Genomic DNA, 6,138 nt, shown 5'->3' on the forward strand with positions numbered 1-6,138 from the left:
TATATTTTCTTTAGCAGATGGAGCTTTGGGGACCTTCACAGTTCAGGGGGTGTTAATCAATGCTGTTGCACCCCAAAAGCTACACCCCTGTATGTCACGGATCCATACTGTCTATAATAGTTTATCTTTTAATTCTCTTTATCTCCCTATACAGTAACCACATTCTGCTCAAGATAATACAATTCATATTATGACAATCAGATAAGACAATACTATATTTTGCTTATGTTGGACACTATGATTCTCATTCCTAAATTGTATTTCTTTCACCTTGTCAAGTGATTAGATTAAAATCACAAACTGAAATGGACATATATTGAGATTTTAGTAAAAGTATAAGTAAAAATTTTTTTATTTTTTTTTTACAAATCAATAGTGCAGATGCAGGGAACAAACTTGTAATATTGTTTATTACTCCAGGGTAACTTGGGTGTTAAACGGGTTGTCCAGAATTTTAGGATTTTTGATACTAATGACCTAGCTACAAGATACGTCATCAGTATCAGATCACCGAACCCCAAACCGATCAGCTGATCTGGCCACTGGAGGCCATATATTAGTCAGTGAATGGGAACGGGGCTGCAGTTCCAGTCACCGCCGCTACACTTTAATGGCTGGAAGCTCCATACAGTGTACAGAGCTGTGTACACTGGGGCCACTGGAACTGCAGCGCCGTTCCTATTCACTTGAAAAGGAGCAAGACTGCGTCTAGCTGTATGCTTAGTATATGACTTTTGGTGGCTGCATCAGCTGATCAGTTCAGGGTTCAGATGTCGGACCCTAACCGATCTGACATTGATTAACTATTCTGTGGTTAGTTCATCAGTGTCAAAAATATCCAAGTACAGGACAACCCCTTTAAGGCTTGGTAAATGGCTTGGTAAATTTTAGTATTTTCTATCTCAGCATTCCAAAATTCATAATTGTCGATTGTAATCTATTTAGATTTAAAGTTTTGACAGAACATATGTAACGTGCAATATATAAAATATCATGGAAAAGTATTTCAGATTCGACTCTCAGATGTTTGTCACATATCTGAAGTGTAAAAGTGCAATTCTGGAAAAAAGTATCACTAGTCATCAATCTTATTACTGAGACTCTATATATTCAGGAAACGAAGATATTGTACAAAAATATCATCCAAATGGAAAGCAAAAAGAAGACTTACCTTATGAATGTTGTGATGTTCACAGGCTACACAAGTGTTCTGTCGTGTTGGCAAGTTGCACAAGCAGGATGACACGAGACGCTGGCAGCATAACCTGCACCTCCTGGGCACACCAGTGGATACTTGTATAAAGCCGGATCAGCTGAGCTACCCTCTATGTAAATAAATGTTTTACTACATAAACATATTAAAAGTGTATATACAGTATATATATATATATATATATATATATATATGTATATATATATATTTTTTTTTTATTTTATTTTATTTTTTTACAGGATCGTTCTAGAGTCTCTCGAAAAAAAATCTATTTGAGGCTATACCCCACATTGCGGAAACGCAACTTTTTTTGTTGCAGATTTTGTTGTGTTTTTTTTTTTTTTCTTTTTTAAATCAAAGCCAGTAGTCAATTTAGCAAAAGGTAGAAGTATAAGCACTTCCTATATATTTCCAATTCCTTTTGTAGTCATTGTTGGCTTGGCTTAAAAAACTGCAACAAAAAACACTGTGGTTGCGCAACGAGGGTCATTAGTCTGAAAGGGGTTTAACCTTGTAAATGATACAGAACTTGAAGTTAAAGGGGTTTAATGGGACTTTTTAATGATCTTTTTTGGGATAGGTCATTTGAAGATCAGTGTGATCCCACACCCAGGACCCCGCAGATAAGCTATTTGAAGCAACAGTGATGCTCCTTGAGTGAAACTTCCCCTTCACCGGTTATATAATGTCACGTTTATCAGTCATATGACCTGATCGCCAAGCATAGTTGCTGAACAAATGTACGTCACTGTGCTTGATAAATGCTGAGCCTCCAACGCTCACCCTAATGCTGCAGTCTCTTTAACCCCTTCCCAACATCCGCCATAATAGTACTGCGGATGTCAGGTGTTTAAATACAGCAGAGACCCGGCGCTAATGCCCACGCATGACCAGTGCCTGCAGTTATTGCGGGCATTAACTCCTCTGGCTCAGCTTTGACCGAGGCACAATTTTGTCAGGGATCCAGACCCTAGCCATGCAGTCTGCCTTTACAAACATTCGTGAACGAACGGCTGGTTGTAAAAAAAAACCTCACTGAACAAATGTGGTAATGTAATAAGATGCCACCATTATTAAAAGTCAGTTATACACGCTCTTTACTAGACATTCAACTGCGTGATATTATTGAAAAGAGGAAGCAAGTCACTGCTGAGGCTCATTGATTATACCATTCAAAGCATGCTGCCCCTGGAGTGACTCTGGCAGTCTGATGTATCTGTATAAGTATGGTGAATTCTGAAAGTGTAATGAGCAGATACCCCTGTCTATTTGATATACAGCCTTGGCTATAAGTGTTGGAGCCCTGAAATGTTGCCAGAAAATGATGTATTTCTCCCAGAAAATTATTTTTTGCTATACACGTTTATTTCATGTGTGTATTGGAACAACATAAAAATAAAAAAACAGAAAAAAAGGCAAATTGGACATCATTACAAACAAAATGTGTTCGCAACTTTTCAAAATTGTGGATAAATTTTGTTTCAAGCCTGTGATGCTTCTTCAAACTCACCTGTGGCAAGTAACAGGTGTGGGCAATATAAAAATCTCACCTAAAACCAGATTAAGGCTGAGGCCCCACAGTGCGGAAACGAAGCTTCTTTTGTTGCAGATTTTGTTGCCTTTTTTTTTTTAGCTAAACTCAGGAGCAGATTGAGCAGAAGTATAAGAACTTCCTATATAGTCTCCATTCCCTCTGTAGCCATTTTTGGCTTTGGCTCAAAAAAATGCAGCAAAAACCAAAAAAGCTGCTTTTCTGCAATGTAGGGCCTCAGCCTAAGGCTAAGGCCAAAAGGGCCGTAATCGCAGCGCTAAAGCGCTTCGGAAAGAACCGCGGCATGAACGCATTGCGGTTCTTTCCGCAGTGCTTTTAAGAGAAAGTTTAGACTTTTCCTCTGCAGACTTTCTCTTAACATTATATCTACGGGAAAGCCGCTGGCGTTTCCGTAGATATAATTGACATGCTGCGATTTGCAAAGCCGCAACGACTTTGCAAATCGCAGCGTGTCCGCGCTGCGATCTTTTTTGCAAAGTGAGGATGGGATTCGCATGAATCCCATCCACTTTGCCTGCACTCTACAACGTGGCGTTTACGTTACGTAAACACGTGTCAGAGTGACTGCTGTAAAACGGAATCCCATTGATTTCAATGGGTGCCGGTCTTCCGCACGCTACACATTGAAATCAATGGGAGGCTTTTAAACCCATTGATTTCAATGTGTACCGTGCGTAAGACCGGCACCTATTGCGATGCCATGTGTCCCAAGCAAATCTGCTCTGGGGGGCCCTGACGGGAACGGAATGGCCCAAATGCAGATGTGAACTGGGCCTTATCGTCTTGGTATTAGCCCATCCGCTAGCTTTCTGATGTTCTCAAATCAGACAGACAATCATGAATGTCTCAGTTTTATTGTACAATTTTGACATTTACACACAGCTATTACACCGAGGTTTGGTTTATCTGGGCTTATAAAAAGCAGACAGGAAATCGTCCCAAGCAGCCTGGGCAGCGGGGGTGAAGTCGCTGGAAAAGAGATAAGCAAATTCTATCTGTATGGAGTAGGACAGCAACTACAATACAAGAGAGACAGGAATAAGGATATCAAATAAATACATCCACTCAAAATTAATGTTTTAGCGGTATAGTCCTCCGCCAATAGCTTGTTAATGTATGTGCTTTGTTTGATGGTTTTGTTTCCTTCAGCATGCAGAGTCATCTACAAGATGCTACTACCCCATCCTACTGTATCATGGAAATGAAAGTGTCCAGTCACTAAAACCAAGACAGGATTACAATAGAAAACACATCATTGCATGCATAAATGAACTTTGTATATCTTGTGTCTCATTTACTTCTCTCTGCACAAAGCAGATCTACCCATAGACCTCCATGACTTGAGTCAGCCCCAGACTATTGGTGCATATGGCCATGCATTTGCTGCAAAGCAGATTACCAAGTGCATTTAAAGAGGACCTTTCACCATCTGGGGCACATGTGGTTTAATACACTGCTAGAAAGCCAACAGTGCGCTGAATTCAGCACACTATCGGCTTTCCATTCCTTTGCCCTTTCTCAGAGCAGCGTCCATTGCGCTGTACTGTGCGAGGTGAGGAACGCCCCCTCCCCTCCTCACAGTATTCAAGTGTGTGTGTGTGGGGGGGGGTTGGGGGCAGGCATTCATCACCGCTCAGTGTCATCACTGGGCTGTAAGGAACGCGCCTCCTCTCACAGTACAGCACTATAGACATAGCCAGGGCCGGCTCCAGGTTTTTATGGGCCCTTGGGCAACAGAGCCTCAGTGGGCATACCTCCCAACCGTCCCGATTTCTGCGGGACAGTCACAATTTGGGTGACATGTCCCGCGGTCCCGGTTGGAGGGAGGTATGTCCCGATTTCAACTCAGATCTGCGTCCAGAGGACGCAGATCTGAGTTGAACACATATGCGGCTGAAGCAAGGAGCTGGCACAGGTCAGCTCCTCGCTTCGCCGCTTCCCGCCTCTCTCCCTGACACATGCGGCTGAAGCTGCTCGCGTGCTCGCTTCGCCGCTGCGTCTCTCTCTCGCTGACACATGCGGCTGAAGTGAGGAGCTGACCTGTGTCAGCTCCTCGCTTCGCCGCTGCCGCCGGCTCCTGGCTTGTAGACGCGATGTACGCATGTGTCAGTGAGAGAGGCGGGCAGAGAGCGGCGAGGGAGCGGAGGAGAAGGTAAGTTTAATGTGGAGGTGGAACGTGAATCTGGGGGCAGATGAAGGAGAGGACGGCATGACACTGGGGGCAGAGATGGAGAGGACGGCATGACACTGGGGGCAGAGATGTGAGGACATGAATCTGGGGGCAGAGATGGAGAGGACATGAATCTGGTGTGACAGGTAGAAACAGACTGCAGCCGTGATGTAAAATCATCCAGCACCTGTGGAGTTAAAGCTCTAGCAAGAGACACAGGAAGTGGTCACTGACACAGCAGGGTGTGCTGGGAGGGAGACAGTGATCCAGGGGAGTAATAGGAAAAGGGAAGAGAGACACCATGTTGGTCCTGAAGCTAGAAACTCTGGACTGTAGAACAGAACAGTGAGAACAGAAGGGAGTTTAGCTGAGCAGCTGAAGGCCAGAACTGATTGAGACATCCATCTTTCCCAGTGATAAGTACAACTGCCAGTATACAGTGATATCTGTTATGAAAGACTCATGTACTGTATGTGATAGCTGTGGAGACTGTGTGAAGAGAAGAGAAGTAAAACCTTAACAACAACTGCTGTCTGGGATTGTCCCTTCATCTAAGCTCTCTAATATCCAAGAACTCATATACACTATGTCCTACCTCGCCCCGCTGTGAGACGGACATACGACATTGGTGGCCCGTACGGGGATATTTAGAGACAAGATCAGACTGCCAGCAGTGGGATTCTGGGTAAGGACTGCCACAACAATTAAAGACACAGTATCAAACAGACAGCTATGGATGTTGAGACACGGCTTAACCGCATCAGTAAGTTGCTCCTTCAATTGACTTATGAGGAACTGGGTGCTGTAGCTGCACATGTGAAGGTGTCAGAAGAACAGATCTCTAAGACATGCAACCACAGACAGCTCTTAACAGCCATCAACAAGCAGATGGATGAGCTAGGGGATAGTGAGGAGGAGGATGTCTTGTGCACATTCCTTAATGATTTAATGAAGTTCATCACCAGTTTGAGACCGGGGAGTAAAGAGGCAGTGCGAGACACTGAGAGTGAGAAATCCCTTCCACAGACTGAGCTGCAGGAATTAAAAGAGCAATTGGTAGCATTGAAGAGAGCTGTGCAAGAATCAACCAAATCCCCTGAACAAGCAGCAGAACCCAGTAGAACTCTTAGCCCACCCAGGTTAGGGAAGTCAAGACAACAGACCTCTCTAGCATCACAAATCACCATCAGGAAAGATTTCAAG

Source organism: Leptodactylus fuscus, chromosome 8 (genome assembly GCF_031893055.1).
Source record: "Leptodactylus fuscus isolate aLepFus1 chromosome 8, aLepFus1.hap2, whole genome shotgun sequence".
NCBI lineage: Eukaryota > Metazoa > Chordata > Amphibia > Anura > Leptodactylidae > Leptodactylus > Leptodactylus fuscus.